We start from the raw sequence: 12641 nt of genomic DNA, 5'->3' as shown, positions 1-12641 counted from the left end.
GCTTAATTCATACTTCTTTTCTACTTAATTTCTTGCCATATTTAACTCAACTATTCAATATTCATAATTAAACCCTAATTTAAGGCTCCTTCTAACTTAATCCTAACTATGTAAAACTTATAACTTAGTTTACAATTTAATATTTTTATCTATTCTAACTAAAAATTCTATCAACTAAACCCCTAATTTAACGACTTGTTCAACATGAATCATGTTCAAAAACCCATGAACTTCCATAACCTCCACTTAATTTCAACAAAACTTTGTTTTAAAGCTTCTAAAACATCAAAATTAAGAGAAAAGGGCTAAATTTAGCTTACCAATTAAACTTGAAGCTTTAAAATCCTAATTTTCCCTTTTCTTTTCTTTCCCTTTTTCTTCCCCTATTTTCGTTTCGTTCTCTGTTTCTTTTCTGTTCTTCTTTTGTTTCTTTTTCTTTTATTTTACTTGCTTTACTTTATTTCTTTTATTTTAACTAATAATAATAATAATAATAATAATAATAATAATATATTTTATAAAAAATCTTTTACTTATTATTTAAGCATATATTTATTTTTATTACAAGTGTACCTATATAATTATTATTATTACACTTGTCTTTAATCTTTACCATACATTTGTCATCTATTTAGTTTATTTAATATATAATAATATAATATAATTAATATAATATATTATATTATATAATAAAATAATATATTTAAAACATAAAAATCTAAGATTTTTATCACTTATGCCGCCTCATTTCTTGTTAATGGCTTAATTGCCATTTTAATCCTTTTATTTTTATTAATCTATTATTCAACTTTTACCCTAATTCAATTTAGTCTTTTTCCTAATTTCCGTTAATTAAACTAAATTCACCCAATTAATACCTAATTAAGCACTCAACTAAACTCATAATTACTTCAAATAAATTTTTATGACTCAATTTACTAATACGGAGGCCCGATAATATACTTTTTCGATACTTGTAAATTTTGGGTCATTACACTCAAATTCAAATCTTTTTATGACATTAGATATTTTAAGCTCTTATCATAAGTAAATATATGACACTTTTCACCAAAAAATAGTGTCACCAAATTTTCAGTGCAAAGACAATAGCTGTCAATTCTAAATTATGTATCAGGTAATTCTTTTCATGTGATTTTAGCTGTCTGGAAGCATAGGCTATTACTTTACCTTCCTGCATCATAACATAGCCTAAACTATTCAATGACGCATCACTGAAAATCACAAATTCTTTACCCAATTCAGGCTAAACCAGAACTGGTGCTTTAGTCAACAAGGCTTTCAACTGATCAAAACTTTACTAACATTTATTAGACTTGTAATGCCCCGAAAATTACCACCGTAAGAAAGTAAGATAGTATCCTTGATATAGTAAAATAAGGAAATAAAGTGACAAAAAAAGGGAAATTTTGAGTTTTGTCAACATTGGAAAGTATATATTAATTCAAGAAAGGACTAAATTGTAAAAGTGAGAAAAGTTTTGTTGCCCAAGAGTAAATACTCAAAATTTGAAGGGTTAAAGTGCAAATATAAAAAATTTGAAGCACCAATAGTGCAAATATTTTAAGGGTGGAATGATCTAGAAACTAAGGAAAATGAATGAATTAGGACCAAATTGAATAGGTGAATAATTATGAGGGACTAAATCGTAATTTTACCAAATTAAGTGATGACTCAATGATGGAATTTTAAAAGAACATGAAGGGCAAAATGGTCAATTAGAAGGAGGGAGAAATCTAGAAGGCAATGATATGTTGATGGTATTTTAGATTAAATAAATAAATAAATATTAGTTTATAGATATTTTGATTTGACTTTTAAATGATATTTTATCATTTTATTATTATTATATTTAGTATATATATATGGAAGAAAAGATGAAAATTATCATCTTCTTCCCATGCATCCAACGTATGACAAGGTAAGAACATCAAGATTTCAATATATTTTAAGTTTGATATTATTGAAAAGCATGGAAATGATGTTATAGTAGAGTTTTCTTATATAAGGTCTTATGTTCTTGATATATTAGTGAAGGGAAATAAGTGAAAGTGATGGGAAATATTATAGAGAAATGGAATAAGGAAGTTATAAACTTAGTAATCAACATCTTGCACTAAAACAGTTTTGGATAGCAGCAGTAGATTAAATTTGAAAAATCACCATAAATCGTGGAAATCGAATTAGAGGATGAAAAAAATATGGAATTAAATCTTATTGAGTCTAGTTCTCATATAAGAAAAGGTGTAAGTAATAGAATTGTAAATCATGAGATATAATAAATTTTGTGAGACAAGGTCAGAATGAATTTGGGATCCCCTGTTCTGACTTTGGAAAATCATAAAAAATTGGAGAAAAATAATTAGGGGTTAAATTTTACAATTTTAAATTTTTAATGAGCCTACTTTCAATAGAAACAAATGGAAACATCATCCAAATTTTGTACTAAGAGATAATTAATTTTTATTGAAGAAGGGTCAAAACTGTCAGACAGCAGTACAAAGATGAATTTAAAGAATAAAATTTACTTATTGGCTAAACCAAAAATTCTGAAAATTTTATGGTAAGAAGATATGTGAGTCTAGTTTCAGGGAAAATTAACGGATCTTAATTTTGAGTTCCGTTGCTCAAGATATAAATAATTTAGTGATTGTGACTCAGTGAGACAGCTTTGAATGCACTATAAATAATAATGGAATTATAGAGAATGTTACATATGAACATGAAATGTATTAGATTAATGATTAAATTTATTTATTTAGATCCAAAAAATTCAAATACGAAGCTAGATCGAGGAAAAGAAAAAGTTCGGGATTAGTAGATTTTTGTTTACGAACAAGTGTCGAGGTAAGTTCGTGTAACTTGAATTATATTCTTAAATGCCTGAAATGTTTGTTATTGATGTGAATATCATTTGAATGTTCATTATATGAAAATTGATGAAACATTGATATATTTGATAAAAAGGGGAAGAAATCCCGGTTGAATGGAAGGAAAATTCGATGGATCTCTGAAAAGGAATTGACGGTAAAAAGGATCTAGCCCGGACGGGTGATCCTATCCTGATATAGCCCTCCCAAAGAATATGTGGAAAATGGATTTAGCCCGGACGGGTAATCCGAATTAGGGTCTGAATGTAGCCCGGACTGGTAATTCAGATCCAAGCTCATTAGAGTAATTGTCGTTGCAGGGGATTTAGCCTGGACTGGTAATCCCAACAATACTCTATGAGTTTATATTCTGTGATTTAGCTTTGGACTGGTAATCCCATGTAAGGATGAGGTTCATGCAGAGTGTGCTCTCTGAAATGGAAATGTGCGCACATGAATATGAATTGACGGACCCGGATTTGTACACTAAAGTGTACCTCTAAAAATCCATTGAAATTCCGAGAAATTCAACGAGATAAATATGGAAAAATAACAAGGAAATGGAAACCATGGAATTGATGAGCTCATCAATCATGATATATATTATTGATACATGGAAATTATTGGGCTAATTTGAATGTTGAGTTTGTGCATGATAGGGGAATAATGTATTGAACGGATGTATGAATGTTTATTGCATTGTATTGAAAATATTAGTTAAGTATAATTCTTGTTACATGAGCTTACTAAGCACAAAGTGCTTACCCCGTTTTCTTTTCCCCTGTTTTGTAGTGTTAAGAGCTCAGAGGTCGGATTTGGTCGGAGACGCATCACACTATCAACCTCAAGATCTCGGTATATAAAGAAACTTTATTTTGGAAATTAATGGCATGTATAAGCTAGTAAAACAGATGTTAATGTGAAATGAATGTATAGTTAGCCATTGGTATGGCTAACTATCTTATGAATACAATAAATCTATCTTGAAAATATATTAAAATGGATTGGTTGTGTCGGATTGGTCTCGGTTTAAAATTTGCAGGGAAGATTAGATATTTATAAAGGGGTTATATTAAATTTAAAAATATATATATATTTATTCGGTAAAATCTGGTAATGCCTCATACTCTATTTCGGCGACGAATACGGGTAGGGGGTATTACAGCTGCCTCATTATCAGTCACTATTTGGACAATGTAATTTTCTCCAATTTCTTCTACAACTGAATCTAACAAACAGTAGTAGAATTCAGCATCTCTACTACGGACACTTAAGGCATCTACCGATTTCCAAAAAATGGTTCCTTTATTGCAATAAACAAGGAAATTAATGATGTGCATTTGATTCAAACTGTTGGTCCAACCATCACACATAAAGTTACACCCAATTCTTTCCAATGAGTCTTTAGTCCATTTACCCAATCACGAACTCGTTGATACTCTGAATCCAAATACACATCTGAAACCTCATAAGATGTTGGAAGCTTTACACCTTATCCAACTTCTGGTGACACTTGAATTAAGTTATACAACCATGGAGAGATTGCTAATTGAAAAGGAAGTCTTTCATATATTAAAATTTAGATACCGCTTCACCTATCTTCCTTCGAAAAGTCTTTAAAAAAGAGTCATTGACCTTTGATTGTTTTGAACTTTTGCTTCTAACCAATTCAGGTATAGCTCTCCTTAATGTAAACTCAGACTCACTTGGGATGGATTTACTTGTTCTTTCTCTATTATGTTCTTTAGCTAATCCATGAAAAGATCTCCCTTCACAAATGTTATCCCAACCACCTGTACTTCGTCTGAATTCTTCCCTTCTATGCCACTCGTGTTGTGATTGGATACTTTCTCGAGTTGCTTACCTTATAGCATAAACCTCATCAATGAATCCCTCGTGTTCATCCTCCTCTTCTATTAATTGAGATAAGAATTCATCTTTTCTCCTTTTTTTTGTCTATTTTCTTTGTGTTGCTTTCTTTTAGTACATTCATCATACTTTCTCTAATGACACCTGTTAATAAAATAAAAATAATTCACACTTTATATTATTATCAATTATATATAATCTTTATTGAAAAATTTACAATAACATTTAAAAATAATAATAAAGTATCACATACCAGTAACATTAGGGCATGGTGTAACATTGTCGGTTTTATGAGCAATGTGCTCTTTAACTCGTGTTATTCCTCCTTTCACAACTTTACCACAAAGTTTACATACGATATTTCCTCTCGCATTTGGCATTGGAGTTCCAAAGTGCCAACCTATATCATTACTTGGTGCACCCTCCAATCCTTCAGTCGGGAACTCTTCACGTGGTGGCATGCTTTATTTTTATTTATATATAAGAAACATAAAATTATATTTAGAAATACAAGCAACTCATTACTTATATTATCAACAATATAATACCAAAAAAAGTAAACAAAATTTAAAGCTAAAGTAAAGACCTAATATTATAGAAATAAATAAATAAATATTGTGTAAAACAATTTAATAATAATAATAATAATGGTAATAATAATAATAATAATAATAATAATGATGATGATGGTATTAATAATAATAATAATAACAATAATAAAAATCTTAAAATTAAAAATTATATAAAAGGATATAGATAAATAAAATGATATAATAAAATAAATGTATTTAAAATATTTAGGTAAATAAATATGAAAAGAAATATAATTGAAATAATAATGCAAAACTAATTAAATTTTAATAATATGGTAATAATAACAAGTAAATAAATAATAAAATAAAAAAGGAAAAATAATAATAGTAATAGTACTATTAAATTAATTAATTTAATAATAAAATAGCAAAAATAACGAAAAAGGGACCAAATCGAACTAAAAAACATAAATTTGCGGCAAATCAGAAATAAATAAAAAGAAAAAGGACCAAGCTGAATGTGCAAATAACAAAAAGGGATCAAATGGGAAATAATCCCCACGCTTCAAAACGCACAGCTTCAAGGTGGACCAAATTGAAATACGAAATAAATTATAGGACAAAATTAAAAAAAGAAAGAAGCTTGATTGTAACTAATAAAAAATCGGAAGGGTTAAAATCACAATTAACCCTTCTGTTCAAAAACACGTGGATCCTAAGAAACGGGTCGGGTAAGTGCGCGGGTCAGGCCAAAACGACGTCGTTTTGGTGCCTGAGAGGCCTGCCAAAACGGCGTCGTTTTGGAGGCCTATTTAAATAAAAAAAAAATTCAAAAACTTCATTTCAGCCCTTATTTAAATTTTTTTTCCTTTTCTCTCCATTCTCCATTTTCTCTCAGGCCATTGCCCAGAATCCGGCCATCGGCCACTGTGGCAGCCGCCGGTCACCGGCGACGGTGCCGCCATGCACGGTGGTCGGAAAATTGAACCAAAATATTTTAAACCCCTTTTTTTGTGTAGAACACAGATCTAGGGATAAAAATCTCAAAAAAGCACTCCGTGCTGCTGATTCAAGACATGCAAGCAAGAAATCCAAGAATATGCCTCGGTTACTTTACTACTTTACTTACTAGTTAGCAGTAGTGTAGTACTTACTTGAAATTAGGAATAGAATTTCTATTGCTGCTGTCTGTGACTCTGTTGTTTGCCGAAATATGGAGAAAGAGAATTTCGTATTTTCGTTTGCTTGTGAGTTGTGTTGTGAGTTTTGAACTTTGTTTGGAGTTTTTTTTTTTTTTTGTTTATTTGGAGTTCTGTATAGTGTATATATGTTTTTAGTTTTTTTTGATTGAGAGCCCTCTAGTTTTGCAGGTAGGGGAATATATTCCCTTTTGTTTTATTGTAAAGTACATCACTATTCAGTATCTACATCTCTTGATTTTTTTTTAATTTACGGTAACGGAAAATAACGGGAATAGCGGCCCGTTATTGCCGCAATTGACCGTTATCCGTTAAGTTGCGGCCACTATCCACCGTTATCGGTGTGACTCCGCTTCACTCCGTTATTTTCAGCAATAGCAGTTTCGGACGGTGGTGCTACCGCTATATAACGGCCGCTATTCCGAAATCGATCCGCTATTTAAATCCTTGAACATCACAGACAATTAACCCTAACCACTTTATTTTATTTTAAATCCATCAAATAAAAAATTGGTTAACTCAACTTTGACCAGAACAGGCACCCATCAAGATTCAAGCACGTATGACGGATCGAATGAAAGAGAGCAACTCATCTTCGGATAAGGAGACAACCATCCCTGCTCCATCTGTGAGCGACTAGAGGTCCCTGAGGCCGGTTGACTTAATGGTGTGAGACAAAAGTTATTGATATGTGGATTCTTCATAAATACAGTGACAAAGTGATGCAGTGATGTGAACACCAGAGATACATGTGAATCATGATATCTGCTTTTCAGATTTTCACTTCTCCTAATCATCCTTTAAAAAAATCCTTAGTTTTTAGACACCAGTACAATAAAACCATGTTATCCATATTTAAAGATAAAATATTAATCTCCATTCTAATTCAATTTAATTTTAATTAAATTTAAGAAAAAAAACTAATAATTAAAAATTTGAAGATAAGCTTGGTTTTTGGGTTTCTTTAATCAAAAGACTATAAATTGCAAGTTACAAACTCACAAATGAATTTGATCAGTAATGCTCATCACTTGTAAATAAGTTTGGCATAATTTGGATATTTTTGGGTTCAGCGCATTTTTGTTTTGATATTCAAATTTTTAGTGGTCATCGCTAAAAAGTGAAACGCAGCATCGGAAAATCTAAGACGCTTTTAGAAAACCATGCCATAATGGTGATTTTTTGATTTATCTCCATCGTGATTAATTGTAATTTTTTGCCTTATATCTTACTCATAACTTTTGCATTTACACGTTTTAATTAGTTGTTAATCCTAGGGATTGAAATTTTTAGAATTTACTGCATTCCTTTTAGTTTAATTTTTACATCACAGATATATAACATTATCACAAGTGTGCAACGCGTATTATGCTTTGATTCAAAATTCGATACCATATCAACAAGAAACAAAATCAAATGAAGCAATAATTGAGCTTCAGAACAAACACTGATATCTGTTGCCATTTCGGCAAATGACCTACTAGAGCAGCTGAAGCACATAGGAATTGATTAGAAAAAGAAAAATCATTAAGAGATTGATGCCAAATAGAGATAAGATCACAGCATTTTTGGATCAGCAAATTTAGAATGACAATAAGGCTGCACCCTTGTGGCTTCCAGTTCCAACCGTACCCATAATCATATATGACAATGAAGATTATCATCTATCAGACTTCTTATAGTAACTTTTTTCTAAATATGAGTCCAAACAACCGCAAGACATTAGCAATGGAATTGAGTAACTGTACCTATTTTCTCTTCTTAACTTGGGATATGATCGAATCAGGTGGTTCTTAAATAACGCATTGCATATATAAAAAATTCTAGCCATCGTGCTTTACATCTTATTGAAGTGCCAGAAAAGAAGGTAAATAATAAAAAGGTATAGCCAATTTACTTAATTCCATGCACACTTTGCTTTCTGTTATGCATGAGAAAAAGTCGTAAGAGTCAGAAGCATGCATGGTCTGATCTCCAAAGCAAAGTTAAAAACGCTAGCTTGTCTTTAATTCTCCCAACCCTACAACAAGCTTTAGCTTAAAACACGAAAAATGGTTGAATATTAGATAAAACTATCAGGCTATACCCTATAGCCGATCAGATACCAAAAAAGAATCTGGTGGTTTGACACAAAAGAAACAGTGGGATCAGTGTGAGAATAACACAAAAGGGGAACACACAGAAACAAATTAGTAGCATTAATATTGTGGCATCCATGCATGCAACGCAATGAATGCATTTATAATATATATATATATACACATGAAGATTAAACTTTTGAAAGGGACGACACGGAGGAATAGTGTTGCATATACCAAGAAGAAAAAAAGAAAATTAATCCTGTTCATTCATTCATCCTTTCAAGAGGGAATATAGTGGACCAAGCACCGGGGAAAGCATGGAATTATTGTATGAATTGAGAAGAGGTAATAACAGTGTACATGGGAGTAAAACTGGTGATCCACCCATTGATCTGCACTAATAAATGGGAGAATCTTTGTCTGACTACCAAGTAAAGGTACAGCTAGGGTAGGGATACTATAACTCGGATCCATTATGTTGATGATTTATTTAAAAACCAGTATATTTTATTCATCAGTATAATGTATTGGCGAAAATGAAAGAAAAGTATATGACAAATAAATTATATAATTGGGCAGGTTTTGTGGCTGTAAATAAATATGTGTGCAGTGCAGATTCCTTCCACTTCTCGGCCCCATTTATGTAATGTTATTAAAGAGTGGCCAACGCTCCCCATTTTTCGCATTAACTATCTTCAACTACTAACTGCTTTTCTTTCTTTCGAACCCTGCTACTCTTTTGTCTTTCCCTTGATTTTTAGGAAATTAGACGGGAATAAAAACTAAAAGCCATGCTTTTATTTCATGTGTTGAATGACCCATATTTAATGCAAGGTACAGGTTCAAATTATATCCAACAAAACATAATTTGTTAATTACCCATTAATGCATTTTACGTGCTGATTTTAAAAAACTGAAAAAGCAATACGTACGGGCATTAAATGTAAAACAGATCCTGTTCACCAGTAGCAGCCCAACAAAATTAATAAATCTATTTGGACGTCATCTGCAACAATGGAATCCACAATGACAACCGAGACTTTGGTTTCATGATTTTGGATGCTAATTTCAATTTGATGAAACGAGGAAAATGGAGTCCATGACCTTTTATCAGTCTACTTTACCTACAAATGGTAAAAAGATGCTCTCATATTTTAATAAACGTTTATTAATAGGGAATGAGTCGGCTCTCTTTCTTTCTCTGGTGGGACCTTAATTAGGTGGGTCCTAGTGTTGGTCCTCCACTTATCGTATAAATTCTAATTTTGTCTCTTTTTGAAAATGAGATCATACAAAAAATATTAAAAGGTTCAGTTTAGTTTAATTTTTGCGTTTTTTTATATATTATGCAATGATTCAACTTCATTTATTTGTTGGTTTTTTATATTAATTTTCTACTTATTTTGATAAAATGTACATTATTTAATATAATTAAAAGTAATTTTCATAAATATTTTTTAAAATAATAAATCTTCAATTACATAGAAAAACTTTTATATAGTAACTTTTCAAATATAAAATATTAAATTAAAATTCAATTAAGTTAAAGTAATTGCAAAATGTGGATTTTGGATTTGTGGAATTTTTTGGTCAACCCCTAGTAAAAAATGAAAAACATGGGGTGTAAACAGGGAAAGAGTCAGGTTGACTGATGACCAAATTCTTTAACGGTCAAAAGGGGTAAAACTTTTGTTCTTTCTTCAAACAAAAGGGTAGACATATTTCCTATTTTACCTAGGGTTTGTGTATGAACTGGGATAGGGCATGAAGAAAGAGTCGTACTTAGAGGACGAATTCCGTTTATCAGCATATAGATATAATTAAGGGTATCTATAGTCTATACTATATATGAGAAAAAGAAATTTAAGAGTGACATGTTGGCTTTATGCTAAAACGGTTAGCCGATGCCGCATTCAAAAATGAAAAGAAATAAATGAATGACCTCTCTCTCATAGCTTTATGCTAAAACAGTAGCACTTTTAATGTTATAACGTTTGAAACATGAGGAGGAGGTTAATATATGCTGTGATCAGTATTAAGGAACTGGGGTGTGAGATTAATGATATTTTCTGGTTTTATAGATGAAAGAACGTAATGCAGGCCGTAGGGTGGAGGCTATTATACCTGATGATGGCGTTGCTGGCCTGGTTTGGGAGGCAACTGTACTGATGGAGACAGTGGCACTTGAATATCAGAAGAAGAGAATGAAACGGCACTAGGATATTGGCACGGCTCAATCAAAGCACAGTAAGCTACGCAGAGTTATATCTAAAGCGTAGAGCTTGATTATTGTCTGAGTGAACCGAGCCAACATCGCAGTGACTATTTCAACCATGTTAGAGAATAACATGCTAGCAGTGACTCAGAAGAAGAAGAAGGAGATGGGAAGAAGAGAAGGTGGTGAGGAGAAATGGGAATTTGTTGGATCTAATTTAAGGACATAAAACAAGGGAGTGTTGCAGTGGGTGCATTAAAAACCCTCGACTACCAAAAGCCACATCGAGGACCAGAGCATTTAATAACAACCTTCACCTTCACGACCCATCCCCCTAATATTCCCTCCCTCCCTCTCTCTTTTGAATACTAAAGTTGTCCAAAATAATGGAAAATTGAATCCTCTCTCGCTTTTCTCATGTTTTGCACTAACAAGCCAGGGGTATCAGAGGCGCAGACTGCAGACACTGAAGCGTAATTAATGATGGGGGAATCCACCCCTGCCCCATCTTCATAACTACATCTCCCTCCCAACTGCTCTGCTCCTTAATTACTATTTGTAGAATCTCATCAGATTAACGACACAAATTTTGTCCGTTGGGTGCCTACCATTTAGTTCACTGCCGTATAGTTGGTGGAACTTCAGTGAGAGATTTCTCACACCCTCCACTCCCTCCTCCTTCCTCGTTAGAATTTTATGTTCTCAAGGAATCGCTGAAAAGGACGTTCACGCTTTGGGCTCCTTTCCCGCTCATTCCACTCATAATTACTTTTTTTTTTTCTTTTTATGTACAAATTTGATATGCACCCATATTATAGTAGCAGTAGTTTATGATTTGTTGAACTTGATATTACCGCTTGATTTTTATTTTTTTACAGAAACAATCATAAAGGATTGCACCCGAATTTCGAACGCCCGACATGATGCCAATGGCCTTCAAACTTACACAAGTCATTAGCACTAATGGATAGTCTAGTTAGTTGGCTACTATGTCAATTTTCTGCTGTACCATTATTGCTTTACTTAAATCCTAGCTGCAGTAATTAGAGACCTGATTATAGTTTATTAGAGAAGTGGAACTGGCCTACTAGGCCTGGGGAATCCTGAGGGAATGGATTTTTGGACTTAAAGATCTTTGGACCAAGAGGTCGCAAGATATTGCGATGTTATATTAGGGTAAATCTCAGAGCAGATGTATGGACATACGATGGGCTGCTTTCAGAGACTGTCTGGGCCTGGACATTATGCAATTGGAGTGTTCTATAGTGGGGAAAAAGGAAATGTAGTACGACGTACATAAGTACAGAAGAGGGGTTGGTAGTTGCCAAGTGTTGCGTGTATCCTATCCTATTGTCCTCTACTGTAAGTCTGTAAGATAACACAATAACTCACGCTACATACGCATGCACCATACTCAGCCAATGCCACCACATTTCGCTGCTACTAGTTCCATACACCATATATATAGCCCCTACCCACCTACATAAGTCAGCCACCTCCAAGCTACCTTTAGAATATCGCTTTCATACTCGAATATTTCTCTTTCTCATAACTCAACTTAAGCCATTTAAAAAAAAATCTATTTAAATTTAATTCAAGCCAATCAACCTATTTAAAAACAAAAATTTAAGGTGTAAATAACAACGATTAATATTTTCATAAGTAAACGACTAATCATAAAATATGATTCATTTTCATAAACGAAAATCAAATCTTGATTACATGATTAAAGAATAAAATAAACAACTTCACATCACACATTATGATTCTTATGATTGTACTAATCATATAAATATTAATATTGTTGCATTTGTTAATATAATATTTTTATCTTTAGTTTTATTGATGACGTAACT

The 12641-nt window shown here is 32.2% G+C and overlaps 1 long non-coding RNA gene across 1 annotated transcript; it reads right to left on the bottom strand.

The window, feature by feature from the left end:
* Positions 1-4006: 4006 nt before the first annotated feature.
* On the bottom strand, positions 4007-6897 carry LOC128041385 (uncharacterized). Its single transcript, XR_008196393.1, has 3 exons — positions 6445-6897; positions 5011-5219; positions 4007-4901 (listed from the first exon to the last, which is right to left on the bottom strand). It is a non-coding gene; the product is annotated as an uncharacterized LOC128041385 (long non-coding RNA).
* Positions 6898-12641: the final 5744 nt, after the last annotated feature.

Source organism: Gossypium raimondii, chromosome 5 (genome assembly GCF_025698545.1).
Source record: "Gossypium raimondii isolate GPD5lz chromosome 5, ASM2569854v1, whole genome shotgun sequence".
In the NCBI taxonomy this organism is placed as follows: Eukaryota; Viridiplantae; Streptophyta; class Magnoliopsida; order Malvales; family Malvaceae; genus Gossypium; species Gossypium raimondii.
This window is presented reverse-complemented; position numbering and strand designations above follow the sequence as displayed.